This window comes from Stegodyphus dumicola, chromosome 3 (genome assembly GCF_044657685.1).
Source record: "Stegodyphus dumicola isolate Sdum_Otavi_A_Nest chromosome 3, ASM4465768v1".
Classification (NCBI taxonomy): domain Eukaryota; kingdom Metazoa; phylum Arthropoda; class Arachnida; order Araneae; family Eresidae; genus Stegodyphus; species Stegodyphus dumicola.
In genome coordinates, this window is record NC_140770.1 from 47,486,732 (window position 1) to 47,503,260 (window position 16,529).

A 16,529-nucleotide genomic window follows, 5' to 3' on the forward strand; every position below is an offset into this window, starting at 1 on the left:
TTAAAAATGATTGAATTATGTTGTTTTTATCTTCCGGTTAAAGTTTTTATGCCTTTCGTAATTATGGAAGCAATATTTGTACAATTATCAACAATTTAAAAGCTGTTTAAGTGAGGTTAAGTTTTAAATAACATGGCGGACATATTTGTTTACATTTGAAACAGCAGAATTGTAGATTTTTTGCCAATCTAGAGACACAAAGCTTCGCAACACAAAAATAACGCCTTCATTTATTATTGCGAATTAAATCATCCTTAATCCTTTCAGGAATTTTTTCGAGAAAATAAGTATTTAAGATTTACTTCGTAATTTTTAATACAGATATTTTGAGTTTTTATGTGTTTTTGCCTTCTCGCGAAGTGAAAACTGAATTAATTGAATGAGAAATACTCAATCGTCTGTGAAAAACTGTTTCTTTTTCGTTTTGTTTGCTTAATTTCTTTTATACATCGTTCTAGCTTTGTTATAGTATTTGAATAGAACATGTGGCAACGATTAGATAATTCTTTAAATGATATAAATTTTTTGCATTCTGAGTTATAATATGAACGAAATATAATACTGTTAAGTAAACCTAGCGCCAGAGTGTCGCTATGGTAAACAAAGTGAATCTTAAAGAATGCATTTATTCTATTGTGGTTTATGCGCTGTCGGCGAAGTAGGTTTAATTCAATCTAATAAGTTCAATGAAATGCAAGAAAAAATGCGTATAATTTAATATTCCGTACAAGGAAGTCATGTGGTGTACACATCAGATTTTTTAGGTATATTTGCAGAATCATTTCTCTCCAACTAAAAAGCAAGACTCAGCTCGAGCTTTCTGAAACCGAAGTTTCCGTAGCCATAGAGAATCTTTTTTAAACGGAAGTAAATGATGGAAATTTTCTCTCAGGATCCAAAGCAAAGAACCAAATTTCGTTGTAGAATTACAAACTTCTTTCGAACTTCTGCTATTAATGAATAAAAGATAAGGTATTCCCTGTCGGTTTTGTGAATGAAGTTTTCAGAGATATTAAACTCATCGGCTTTCATTGGTAGAGCTTGGGAACGAATAGCAACAGCTGTCGAATCTTTTCTATGTGCTCAACAGTTCGTGACTATGAAAGGTCAAAACTTTTAAGTTTGTAATCATCTTCGAGTCCATCACGAAATCATTAATATTAACGAAAGTCTTAGATCGTGTCAATTGCTTGCTCCCCGTATGATTTACCCAACATTTTATATGACTCCGTTGCTGTTTTTCCCGCTTTATAGCGAAGTTTATCGCTGCTCAGCTTTCGAATCCATGACGGTTAGGCAGATGAAAACAAAGGATTAATGTGTAAAATATTCTGTCTGTAAGCAGACGATACTTCAGGAAATCAAGCTGAGATGTCCTAAAATAAGTAGGTTAAGATAAATGGTGTTAGTTAGCGCTTGGTAGATGTACTGGAATTTGTAAAAAAATAGTCCTTAAACTTGCAGTAAGTAATAATCTGAATTAATGTTTTTAATCAAATCATCATATTGATGAACGTGATATAAAGATATGTAACTAACTTTGTCCACCATATTTATTTTAAAAAATTATTCTGAAATCATATAGAGTATTGTTGAATTTTCTAACCCCCTTTTTTTTAGTTAAATTACGTTTCCTTTCTATTCTCATTTCATTTCCCTGACAGAATGCAAATTTCCATCACGCACGATATTCAGATTAAGTAGAAGGAAGAAAGTGTTTCAGTGTGTGTTTCTGCCTGCTGAAGGCCATGTTGATATTTTTGATTCTCTAGCGATGAGAATTCTGCGGCGTTGAGGTATTCCTGCCATTAAGCTTGTTTATGCCGACTTCGAGTCAGAACCAACTTGTGCGACAGTTAATCTGGAAGCCGTTAGGCTATACTTAACTTGATCAATTTTAAGTTATTCATTACCTTTTGAGTTAAGCCCAAAGTGTTGGCTTTTGTAAACAGGGAATGGTGCTGACTGTGAAACAACTTTACTTGAGTTAATAAAGGATTCTTTGCACCCTTCTCTTGACTTTGTATGGTACTTCAAAAGACTTGGTGATAATTCACCTACAGTTTTAAACTTCGCGTACATTTTATGATAGCCAAGCAGACACGACGTTATATCCACTTAGATCAGCATCATTTAAATTTCAGTACTAGTCGGATGTTTTTTACTTCAATTGGATACTGAAATCAAACGATGACTGGAAACTCAAAATCAAGTTATTTAGACATGTTAAAGAGGGAATTAAGGTTTCCAAATTAAGGTTTTTATATATTTAATTCATTTTCTATAAACCGCTGCAGAATTTGTAATCACTATATTTATAATGAAGACGAACACATACATGATTTTTTTTTTTTTTTTTTTTTCAAATAAACTGAAAATTTTCAATCAGTTTCTTAAAGTTTTTATCATAATTATTGGTGCTAACAAATAATTCAGTTCCAATTTTATTAAATTAGTTTAAGTTTTTACTAGTGTCCCATTTTTGAGTTACATTGCTAATGTCATAAGCATTAAATTGCAGATATTCGCCCTCTCACACACATATACAATGTTATATACAGTACATATACAGTGTATGCTGGGGATGGAAAAATATGCAATGCCTTTGCTGGGACTCGAATCTGGACCTCTAGAATACTCGTCAAGTGTAAGAGTTTACAAAAAACAAAAAGTAATGCAAAATAAAAGCCTCATATTCAATTATTTTTACTACAACAACTATACGCATACAGATCGAAAAGTTACAGTAAAATTACGCAGCTGAAATGGATTATGTAGAATCTCTTTACGAATTGTAATAATTGTATAAGTAATTATAAAAGTACTGCGTATAACTTGTAGTTTAGAATGAAGGTAATATATAATAATTTCTGTAAGCATTCGCACTCTTACCTGAAGTAGTGTATGCTATAATAGACCCATAATAAGTAGTTAGTTAAGAAAACTAGTGAGGAAGGTAAAGGAAAAGGTAAGGTAAAGCTAAATAAGGATCGAAAAGGAAGTCCTGGTGCTTTCCATTTTCATAAATCCTAAGGTATCTGTGAAATGAAAGGAAATTCTTCACGGATTGGCTCATTACTTTCCCTGTTGTAGGAGAAACTTTTTAATACTGCTGGTTATCTTTGCGGCTTCTGGATTCCTAATCCAGATGCGTCAGTTCCTGTTTCAGTTCTCGAAAGACTCTCTATAATGATATTTATTGCTTTGAATCTTGTTCATTTGCGTCAAATTGCCTTAGCGTATTATTGAAAACTTAATCTTACATTTTAGCACTTTTCTCGCTGACAATTTCTTGCCAATTGCCTTATGAGCTTTCAAAATTTACATAAGTGGGTACATTCTTGGTTTAGTGCAATTGCTTGTTAAATGAAGGTGAACGCATTTCAGTTCATTGAAAAGGCCCTTTGGCAGCAACAAAAGATACCGTGAATATCAAACTGTGCAGGTCAAGATCTTCTCGTGTAAGATTCAGCTCGAATTTCCTGCGCTTGAATAACTGAAGAACGAAGATATTGCAGGTCTTCTTGGTGATGAGATAGAAAAGCGTTAGAAGTTTAATTCTTTACTCTCGTATCCACCTGGTGGTCAGTCGATTGCAACGAAAGTATCAGTATCCTCATATCGTAACTCGCAGTGAATCTCCAGTAGCTCTGCATTAGAGAGGAGATTATTTTACACGGTAGGAGAACATAAGAGAGATATTGTTTGTTTCTAATTCATTGTGGCAAAGACCACAAAAGCTATTCATCTGAAAAAATGAGAGCTTATATTTATGTTATCAAGCAAAACAAAGAGAAAAGCTATATTTAACTATCTCAGACGTCATGAGATGCAGACATAAATACCATTCATTATGTTAATATTTTCGTTAACATTGACAAATAACAAAATATTCATTAGTATACTGTTTCTAAATTTCTCATTTTACTGTACTATATCAGCAATATAATATTTTATAAATAATTTTTAAAAAGATACTTTATTGTCTGAAACAAGAGTGAATCTGCTACTGCAACAAAATGTATTAGGAAGTTATACTAACCAAACAAATTAGTTATCTAAAAGATATTTCTGATGTCAAAAAATGGGACGTCGCTTGTAGAGTCATTAGGTGTTTTTTTTTTTTTTTTTTTTTTTTTTTTTTTTTTTTTTTCTAATGCTGGGGATGGGAAAATATGCAATGCCTTTGCTGGGACTCGAATCTGGACCTCTAGAATACGCGCCAAGTGTGTTACCGTTACACCACCAAGGTATGCTGAAAAGAGGGAGAAAGTACCTTATATAATCCCCCTTTTAAAAAGCGACTGGTGTTTAAGGGACCCAGTCACTAAATTCTGGTGGTGACCCACCTCCTTTGAGTTCGGGCGCCACTGTAGAGTCATTCATCAGGTTATTTTGAAGCTGGAGATATGAAAAATATGCGATGTCCTCGTCAGCACTCGAAACTGGATCTCTTGAACACGTTCCGAGGGTACTATCGTTACACGCTTATACGCTTTTAATTTATCGCTTATACGCTTTTAATAACAATCAAAAAACGTATTTTGATTGAAACTTTATTTAAACAATAATCTTTTCCTTTAACGAATATTAGCGGAATTAAAAAATCGCTTAAAATATACTAATAAAAAATTTTTAAATAAATGTAAAACTTCTTTCCTAAAAATATCCTTAGGCTTTTCATAATATAGCTGTAAAAGCTTCCCCCTCCCCAGAACATTTACGAAACATTTTTCTATCTGCTACGACAATGGGTGCAGTTTAGGTAATCTCTTGTTGAATACTAATCACTCGAGAAGAATCAAAAATGTAACCGGAGCTGCTTGGGCGGATAATTGGCGACTATTGGCGAATTAAAAAGAGAAGCATCTGTAATGGCCAATGTATTGTAATCGCCTAATTATGATAGACTTGGCGATTTTATCTCATGATACTTCTTACTGCCGCGCTTTGCGACGTTGGCTGTGTAAGTGATAAGAATTTTCATACGAATCCATGATAAATCACTTTGACGGCTGAAAGTTAGTCTAATCGTTTTGGGGGGGGGAGAGATCATAATTGCGCTTAATGCGTTGTTTAAAGTGGTGTAATTTCGCTAATTTCAATATAACTAAGACTACGTTTTTTGGTAGGTAAAAGTGCTGACGATAATCACAAAGAATTCAGTTTTTGGCAAAACTTTTAGCGCTACGCCAAAAGCAATAGAGTGTGATTGCCTTTTTTTCATAATAAATATCGATTGTAAATAATGAATTTTTATTGTTCCGAAAATGTGAAACATTTATATGTAATTTCATACGCCTGCATAATTAATGTTGAAGGAGTTTCTCCAGAATATAATCAGAATATTCAGAATAGAGGTTTTAAAACTGAAAAATTAGTATTTAAAATATAACAACTTAATTTCATTTTTGCATACTTTAGACTACTTACAATGTTATAAAAACTCTATATTTTTACTACATAATAATCGGAGATCAAAACATGATTAACTTAATCAAGTTATGATCTCTGATTATTAAGTAGAAAAACGTCTTTTAATACGATTAGTTCATTCAGATGCACGCTAAACGAAAAGATGTTAGATGAATACAGTAACTAAAAGGAATAATCACTTATAAAATAAAATTTCTTCAACATGCTCATTTATCATTAAAACTGAGCTCAATTTCTTTTGCAACTAGCTTCTTTAGTTATTATATTATCTTCTTTTTTACATGCACAGTTAATATTTTTCGTTTTTGTATCTGTACTTTCTTCTACTTGAAAATCATTTTAGCTTAAATTTCCTAATGAGAATGGAGAAAATTTTTCTTGTTTTTACTACTCAATTCGTAAAAAAAAAAAAAAAAATTACTTTCTAACTCTGCTGACTTTTCAGCTGCAGTTTGCTGATAAAAATATTCGAATGAGGTTGTCTGTTACTGCACCTAGTCTACTCAGAATTAAGAGTTTTCTTACCGGTAGAAACAAAAAGATTTCTTTTTATGTAGGACACAAATAAAAATCTCCTTTTAACACATGAGGAACTGTTACATATGTTATTTTCATTTTTCTAAGATCCCATCCAGAACAAAATTACTTCCAGTAAATGTTTCTCAGTTCACTGTGATCTCTTTCCGAACAACATTAAGAGCACGTAAATGACCCAGGAAACTCATTCTACAACCAGCTCAATTCATTACTCATTCAGCAATCAACTCATTCTACAACCAGCTCAATGCTTCTTTGCTCAACGCAATGCATTAACAAGCAATAGTTCCCTTAACGGGCACAGAAATTTTCTTATGATCTTCATCAGCATACATTAATCAGTGTAAAGTTTGGGGAGTAGTGTTCTGCATCATTTGCGTGGTGTCATAGGATCTTACTTTTTCGTAACTGACGGGGGTAGGGTGCTGTTTCAATACGGTTACATGACTGACATGATTCTATGCTGAGAACATTTTAGGTTTGAAAAACTTCCCACCCGTGAATAACAAAATTATGTGGTTTCACCAAGACGGAACTACGTCTCTTACTGCTCGGCAAATGTTTAACGTTTGTTTTCACGTCACTTTGAGCAGCGGGGACATTCCGTGACCTTCAGGATCCCCCGATCTCAGTGATCATGATTATTTCGTGTGGGGGATCTGAAAAGAAGAGTATATCGTTTTATTCTTTGATATTCCATTGCAGATGTTTTTGTAATTTTCATAGGTTGTGCATTGCTCACCTTTATAATATTCCATTCGAGGTGCTTTCTTTGCAGGTTTTATATTTGTTACATTATACTTGGTAGCCAGTCAGATGATGAGGCTCTTTAGAAGTTAGTATATTTTAATAAAATTTCTTCCTTTGATTCATGACTTTAGGTTATGCTCAATTTATAGAGCAAAAAGGTAAAATATTTTTAAATGCTTTGTTTCCTACAAGCGGTGTGTTCACTCCCACTGGTATTATAATAAAAATAAAACTGTGTCACTAGACATTTAATTAATCCAGTTACTATCCTCCGCCTCATGCATCAGACTAAAAGAACAGTTGTTTAACAGATTCATGATTTCAAATTTTACAGGTTCCGTCTGATGCGTTCTTCTCGTCTGAATTTTTACAGACGCTATTGTATCATGACAATTGTTGTTTAATTCCTGAAGATCGTAAACGAACAAAAGTCAAAATCGGGGTTTTGTAATGTTGCGTGTTTTATGACAAGAAAAGCCACCGCCTGCTTTAAAATCTCAAAAAGTGTCGTAAAATTTGCCAATAAAAATATTAGATTTCTGCTTTATTCCATGCCGCCTATCCGTTTGTCCTGGTTTGATACCCATCAAATCCTTTGGTGATCAAAAATAACGACACGCAAGACTGGCCACCGCATGCTCAGGCGTTTGTGTTCTGTAACTGATGCAAATGACCGTAGCATAGATGAGTGGGCTTTCACTAGTAGATCAAGTTCAAGCACAAGTCAATTTCAAATTTCATCAGTAGAGTAATCGGAGATACTATTCGCTCAGTGATCAGTTATCAACCATTGTGAATCTCATCATATGCTCCTAAAAGAATCTTCTTCTGTAACTATTTATCAACGATGTGTCGTTTGAAGGTAATCTGTGATTTTAGACTAAAAACAGAGATGTTTTATGGTAAAGTTTTGGTTTAAGATGAGAAAGATAAATCAATTGATATGTGGAGATGAATTCGTTAATCATTAGAGATCAAGCCAACATACGTGAAATTCCGCAAATGAAGCAAGGACGAATTCATTTTAGGACATTTTCTTTGGAGGGGGAGGGAAGCAAAACAAACAAGGAATATTTGTTGGGTTTCTTGTAACATCTCTAGGGTCTCACATCTGTAACAACTCTAGGTCTCATCTTTGTAGGATTTCTTGTAAACATCTCTTTGTAATCAAATATTTTGAGGTCAAGAATTAAAATCATTGGCCTTGACTAATAATTATAATATTTTCATTGATTTGTTTAAGATCTTCGATATTTTGTGATTTATATTACCGAAGATTAAAAGAATTCTTGCCACGTGCTCTTGCGGTGCAACCATTAGCACACCGAACAGGTTACTTCAGCTCAGTTCCGGTACAGGGGACAGTTTTATTTTAAGATGCGAAGGATAGATCAGCTAATAAGCAATGCTGATTTTATTAATCTGCATCTAAAGCATTATACTTTATTAATATAGTGCAGGTCCTATTTGAATGCTAAAACTGCAACGATTATTTTTGGTAAACTGCAACGATTATTTTTGGTAAACGATTATTTTTAGTCGACATAAGTCTTGTTCAAGTCAATAAAGGTGTTCTTTAAGTCTTCCTGCTGAAAAAGAAGTGATTAATTCACTTGGTGGTGCTGCAGAAGGTAGACGTTAATCCTTTTCTCTAGATTACTAGAGAGCAGCTCAATGATGTTGAAATCAAGAGATTTTACAATCATGAAAGATATTCAAGCTCGCTGTCATGTTATTCTAACCTAACTGTCATCAGTTTCGAAGTGTGAACTGATCCGTTTCATTCTGATACATGGCACCTCGTTGAGGTTTATGTTTGAAATAATGGGCACACAAAGTCCTCTAGAATATGTCGATAATAAGTGGACAGTGATGAGTGATGTGACCATTGAAAGCAATCAACGGTCTTTGGACATCAACGAATGCATCACCCACTGAGCGAGACACAGTCCATACAACACGCCTTTTAAGAAATTCTTCACATATAAACTCTCCCAGGAGTAACAAAAATTAGGATTTCTGATGCATTGTCCACCGTCATGTTTTGTGCTCCTGACCGCACTGAAACCACTATTTTTTTCCGCAGTTTAGTATATTTTTCAGATAATTTGCTCTCAATTCGACAGCTACTAAGATAGCTCTTGTCTTTTTACTTCCTTGTGCGGAAGTAAAGGAAGTACTGTAATCGCGAAAAATTTCGGGTATCATATTTTAACGGAAATATCCATTTCAACTACTTTCGAATCCATCTGAACGATGTTTCTGCGTGACATCTGTACGTACGGACAGAATAAAGGACTCTTCCCCCCAAAAAACGGATTGTAAAATTTATTCAGAATAGATTTTTTTGTAACGTCTCCACATACCTATGTATGTAATTCAAAAAAGATTAGCCGCAGAATTTTGAAATTTGGCACATGGGACTGCTATAATATCTAGTTATGCACTTCCTTTTTCTACGGCAATCGGCATCATCGAAAGTATATATATACATGCATACACACCTTACCTGGCTTAAAAGTTTTTATCGGGTCTTTATTTTTGCAATCGTTGAATCTAGATATATATTTATGGAAGTGTTTTAAATGATAGAAATAATAATTGTTTCGCAATTTCAAATTAAAAAAAATTTAATTTTTGACAAATAGCGAAATCTAACTTTTAATGTTCTCTTCCTGTTACTATACTTATTTGCGAAAGTTTTATATTTGTTATGAAAAAATAAAATTATGAGACATTTAACTCCTGTACGACAAAAATTGAACGGTATGTTTAATTTGAAAATTTGCAATTTTTGATGACATTTTTAATTTGCTGTGTGGGATCGGTTAATTAAGTTAGAATAAATTGAAGAAATAAGTTCAAATGAAGTGCAACAAAAATTGTGTATAATTTAATAGGTCTTACAAGGAAGTCATGGAGTGATCAGATTTTTTAGGAATGTACAATGAGCCAGAGTACTGCAGGGCTCGATATATCGCAAAGACCTCGTATCTAGGTAACAAATGCAATAGCCAAATGAACACCACAATTTGTCTTCTTTTGAACTATGGTATATATGTATACTGTAAATGACTTGTAATTCTTTGTGTTTGAAATCAGTGTCTGCAATATCCCTGAAAACTCAAACTTCACGGTTACCGTAAGAAATGTATGCATTCGTTCTGTATTTAACAAGCCTTTCCATTTGAAGGTCCACCTCCCGTACCTTGCTTGACGATGAAAATGCTACAAATAGGCATGCGAGCCACATATAAAATAAAATAGAAGAGGAAAGGAAGGAAAACAGAAAAAAAATTTTAAATGTTAAGTTAGTCTTTTAAACATTTCTGAAAATTCGTGAATAACTATTTAGTTTTGAAATTTTTTCTCATATCGTGTTAATTTATTCAATAGATGGAACAACATGGCAGTTTAAATTTAAGACCCGGTAACTTTAAAAACTGCTTGTTTCAGAAAAAAGCATTTCGATTAGCCACAGAAATTTTAAGCCTTTAAGTTTCGCATGAAAGCATTTATCGTAAAGTACAAATCATCATTTAAAACAACTGTTTTTTAATTTTTAATAATTTTGAAATAAAGAAGGTATTAATTACTTCCAATACGTAAGTTTCTTTTTCATCTGAAACATGGTGATTTAACGAATTATTTGTTTAAAAAAAACCACATACTTTTTTAAACACTGACAAAAACGAAATTTAATGCGGCCACAATTTTGAGAACATACTATTACCCTTGTAAATTACATATAGTGAATACTGTTCTTGTGACCACTTCTGAAGGTGACCAGTACTTCTAACACCAAAATGCTCTGGATCGTGGATGGTCATTTGAGAAAGTTTTCACTGTATTTCTCTATAAAAGTATGATTTGCAATAAAAATATAATTTTTTCTAGAATTTTTTCAGTGCATGACAGTACAGTGAACAACATATTTCAGCTTGATGCCCAAACTTCAAATTTAAAGATGCACTTTCTTAAAAAACTATTAGAACATTTATTCTTTCAAATATCCTGAAGGCTTCGTCAGATTTATGTTATTACTTAGTTTCACTGGATAGAAAACATCATCTCCGTTGTAGCTGCAGCTGCATGTGAGGGATGCATTGCAGATGCAAGGATCGAAACGGTTCACTTCAGCTTGGTGGTAGTCTGCACACTTGCGGCAAAAGCGTCAATGAAACCGATAGGCCTCGTGACACATCATTTACTTCTCGAACAAGAATTACTGTAGCTACGATAAACTACTTTGAGTAATGATTCAATAACGAGAAGCTCAGTGAACTGTCTTGATTTGGTGCTTAGTCAAAAAGAAAAGAAAAAAAAAAGTTTATTTAAAAGATTTTTTTTTCAAGTATTGTTACTTTTATTAGCTTTTCCCCCCTCGGATTAAAAAAAAGTGTTCAATACATGTGACGTATGATTTACGTTTATTGTTATAAGTGAATCATCATATTATCAGTGCTGTAAAAAAGTGAACAACTGAAAATAATCTATGCTTTTTGACAATATTTACAGCTAACATTATTAAGCATTTATACCGAAGACTTATGTAAAGCCGTATATTTGTATTTCTGCTGCAGAACCTCCTACATTCTTACGCGTTCTTGTCTCCATAAAACATAAAGCTTAGTATTCTGACAAAATTCTGCCGCAATATGTAGCTTGTATAATCGTCTATTAGATAATTTTGAAATTAAACGTGTCAATTAGGTATTCCAGTCCATTTTACATTGTTTACATGTCCATTTGAGCTCATAACTTTTGAAGTTCTGATAGTTCTTTCTTTCTTTTTCTTTTTTCTTTTTTTTTCTTTGTAATATATCCTAAGCATTGTTTAGACCCTTTTTCATTTAAAGGTTAGTTTAATAGCACAGTTAGGTTTAATAATCATAATTTCTAACACCCTTTTCTAAGTGCTGATCATGCGCGTTTCTACGCGAGATTGGGTGTTTTTATTTTGTTATTAAATCCTAATCTAATTGTATACAAAATATCTTGAATATAATATAGGCATTTGCATTAAGATTAAATGGGCAGAAAGAATTCTTCCACATGTACTACTATTGTTATTACTATATGATATTTATTACTACATCGTCAGCTTTTAATATTTCAATTCGATCTTAATTTGCATTGTAAATATAAAGTTCTTTTATACTCTGTAATTAACGATTCCTAATATCCTAAGGAAAGGGATGTAGTTCCATCAACTGTGTTGTTTTTATGGGAAAAAGTTGGACTGTTCCTGGAAACTGGGCAGACTGGGCTGCTCATGAAAATCAACTGGTCTGTTCATGGTCATAGATAAAAGTACAGTTACGGTACTGGAGAGTCATAATTGCTCTGAATTCTTGTTAAACTTATGTAACAATTCTATTACCAAAAATGCAGATACAGTAAGACCCCGCTTAACGCTGTTTCGTTTAGCGCTGTTTCGGTTTAGCGCTCTTTTATTTCAACCCGGGGATTCCACGAAATCGCTCGCAGCATACGGGGATTCCCCGGAATATTATGCAGCGATAGGTTTCAAATACATATCCGAAAGTGTGTACTTGTATTTCTTGTTTGGTGCGGTATTGTACAGACATATTTTGAAGGGGTAAATGTGGAAGATGTCGAAGAAATAATTCAAGAAGCAGCGGCTAGTCTTTCTAATGATGAGCTCAAGGAATTAACTGAACAAGAAGAAAACAAAAATGTTGACAGCAGTGATTCAGAAGAAGAGCAAAAAGAACTTTCGATGGCGTTTGTAAAAAGGAGTTTGTCTACCATAACTGAAATAATGAATCAATTCATTGAAAATGATCCGAATTTTGACAGGAGCTCAAAAGTAAGGCGTGGTGTTAGAGATGCTCTATCCGTTTATGAAGAACTTTTTTAAGAGAACAACGCAAAAGAAAAAGGCAAACAACATTAGATGCTTTTGTCACAAAAAGGCAGAACACTGAAAACGCGGAAGGCTAACTAAATATGACTGACTGAGAATTTTATTTGTTTTTTTTTTAAGAATATTCGTTTTGTTATTTATATTTTGTTTTTATTTTTGCAAGAAATAATATTGTGGTATTAATTTGGGCTTTAAGAAATAAATGTTTGGTTTTATTTTTATTAAAAAAACATACTTTTTAAATTTAATACCTAACCAATTTCCTAGCCATCTTCCCTTAACCCCAATATTTACATGTAAAGATAGCCTCGTTTAGCGCTGTTTCGCATTACGCTCTACTTTGATGGAACGTATCCCCCATGTTAAGCGGGGTCTTACTGTACATTTAAATTTGTGATGTTATTCTAAAATAAAATCACAACTCCAATTTTCTAATTTTCATTAGAAGCCTAATTTTAGTATTCGAAAAGACTGATGAAGCAAAGAAGAGCTTGAGTAAGTTTGGAATTATTTTGTGTTAATACGAAAAACAACAAAACTGCTAGGAACTAATTCAGAATATTTATGACATGATACGATAACGTCTGCGATATTCTTATTGTGCTCCTCTGCAGTTTTCTCTAAACCAAAAATTAATTATTAAATTTTCAGAAGATTTGGAGGGTTAACACTTAAGAACAAAATTTCGAAGCTAGTAAAATGTTTAAATAAATTTGTTCAATATTATTTTCAACAATCAAAAATTGTAATAAAAGAAATAACTTCTTTGCTTTGAGAAGCACAGTATATGAAACGTCTTCAGTTTTAAGAAAAGAAAAAAAAAAAAAAAAATGCCTGTATCGTTCATTGCAAGATAACTTCTGTTTGATTTGCTACTGTAACCGTAGCGATGTAACGAAGCTAACGATCTGTATTTAGAAACTCGATACTCTTACTGAAGAGTGACAGCTTTTCATTTGGAAATACTCGTATGACTGTTTTCAAGCCTGGTTAATGTAGCTTAGTTGCAAGGGGGGATATCTGCGACGTGGATTATGAGTTGGTTGTTTATATGAAGCATTTTATTTCGTTTCCCGAAACACAGACTGTTTGACGTATGACACATTGATTATAACCAGATTAGTGTAGAAAAATGCAGCATTATTTTTGCTATGCATTTTTTGTGTTAAATTTTAAGTCTGTTATTTTTCACATTTACAGATATTAAAAAAAAAAAAAATTGCAGGAATATAAAGGAAATCTTTCAATTAAGTACAAAGGAATGGAGGAGAGAACAAATAAAAATTATGAAATTGGATGCACTAAAATAATCAGAATGAAGATCGTCTTGTTGTTTCTGTTAACTTATAACTACGTAAAGAAAGAAAATTTTTAACAGAAGGCTATGTAATTTTTCCATCAAATGTTAATGAATTATGGTCAGTGACCCATATTCAGGTTACATAACTCTGGTAACAATGTGTAAAGATGAAATCGTTTCTCTTACTAAAAATAAAGACTTCTTTTTTATTTCATAATGTTCCTAGCCGTAGATTACCAGCATTTACTATATTTCAGGTTTTAACTGATTATTACTCTTTCTTCATATTTTCACTATTAAAATCTTGAACGGATTATAATAACTCGTTTCGCGTCTTTATATAAATCTATATGAAGATTATTCGTCGCCATTAAGTGGCTACATCTATTTAGTATTGGGTGTTTAATTTAGAATTCATTTCCTCGTAGAAGAAGCTGTTTCATGCAAGCCTTCGTAATTTCTCCTTCTTACCGTAACATGTACACACATATTCAATGCAGATTTCCCAAGAAAGCAGATACTGTGCACCCACATATTTATATTGCTTTAAGTCAGAAATATTTTCTTTGAAGTCTCGGGTATATCAACACTTGTATGTACATTTTATGATCGTCAGTCTTCGGTCAAAACTGTAAATATTCTTGATTTGGGGGGGGGGTAGGGGATAAAAATAAAAATAGTTACAAGTCAAATCTGGAACCTAAATCAAAAATTTAATTACTTGAGAGTAATACTTGGTCAAGAATATAAAAATAGGAAAATACATCAGAGCAACCGTGCAAATATGATTAAAAAAAAAGAATAAAATACTTGGCTTTTGTAAAAGCTAAGAATAGTCTGATTAAAAAACGTGCTTAGAATGCGAGTAAAAGTACAGATTGTTGTTTCAGCTAGAAGTACTTTTATATGACATTTTTAGATTTAAATTTTTCTTTCTTTTTCTTTTAATTAACTTTTAGCAGCAAAAATTGCTGACTTGAATGAAATTGTAAAAAGGACTGATAATTTATTTCATGGTAATTAAAACGTAGCATGGTATCAGGTAACAGCATAAATACAAGCTTTACTACGAATGAACTTCTTAAAACTTTTTATTTTAGCAGAATATAAAATGTTTTAAGAAGTTCATTCATAGTGAGAGAATAGTTCGTTCATAGTAATGAAATAGAGTGAATTTGGTTTATTACAAGGCATTTTTATTGGATTTATCTTAATACCGATAAAGAAGAAATGCAGTTCTTTTTTTATACGATTTTATCCTAATAATAAAGAAAAAATCCAGTTCTCTTTTAATATGATTTAAGATATTCTGATGTGGTTCAAACGTCGCCATTTTGAAATCTGCTCTGAATTTAATTCTGAAACATATTTTTATTCTTCTTTATGTTTATAACAAAGATGCTGCTTTTTATGACACATTTTCTTAAGTACATTTCACATTTTCTTTCTGGAAATGTATAAGATGTACAACTTTTAAGCTAAAGTCCTCAAAATAAGCATTATAAAAAATAATAATTGTACACTATTTTACAATGAAAAGTACGCATACGACTGACATCGATTCAAAAATTTTCTTTTGTTAGAACGAGAATGACAACGAAATCAGTTAATCCTCTTTTATGTATTACATTTTTTGCACTAATCAGCAAACTATATATATATATAGATTATTACAATATAATACTGTAATGGCTATTTGTCTTGGTTGCTATTCCATTCTAACAATCAGCTCAAAAAATCCCAACTGGTCAAATCTAGTTTAAATAAATTATATCCAGTTTCACTGTAAATAATATTAGCTATAAAATTCTTGTTTTTGCAATACGCGAGGGGTCGTCATAACGAGAGTCAATTGTATTTTCTTTATAAGGAAAAAATTACTCTATTTGTATGCAAAGTTTAATAAAAAATAATTTAATTAAAAAGAAATATTGAGTTCAATCAAAATAGCATAAATTTAGCATTGTAATCTACATTAAGTTAGTGGTAATATTTATTAAAATCAAAGCATAATCTAAGCAAATTCAAATGGCATATTCAGTATCATATACATCTGGTTTATGTGTAATAAATTATTAAAATATTTAAATAAAAATTATTAAAAATTTTAATAAGATTTGTTTCAAAGTAATTTATTATTTGCAATCAATTTTCACATCTTGAATCAGTTTTCTATTTTTGCACAGTTTTGCTTACCTTTTCTCCGTTTTATTTGTTTAAATCATTGGTTTTATGATAGGCCAGATCTTGAAATTAATTTTTCACTTCCTTCTGCGATCCAGTTTTCTAATATAAAACGATGAGACCTAAAAGACCCATGAAAGCTAAAAATAAAACTACGAGACCCCCTAAGCATAAATTGTAATAAGGCAGGCATTAACAGAAGGAGCGCAGGGAGTGTTAACATAAAAATGACATATATAAGAATGATTATATTCAGTTAGCTTAAATTTCTGTTTGAGAATTTGATTTTAAATTCAGCATTGTTTAAAACCCCCACGATTGAATTTTTAGTTACATATGTCCAAAAATATTACGATAAATAAAAAAACTTTAAGAATTTAGTGCATTAAACTAATCATGTGATACGAAAAAAAAAATTTTGGATGCATTTTA

General features: G+C 32.1%; 1 protein-coding gene across 1 annotated transcript in view; it reads left to right on the forward strand.

Annotated features, from left to right (window-relative positions):
* Nucleotides 1-16,529, forward strand: part of LOC118182958 (uncharacterized) — a 79,337-nt gene that overhangs the window by 51,319 nt on the left and 11,489 nt on the right. The window lies entirely within an intron of this gene.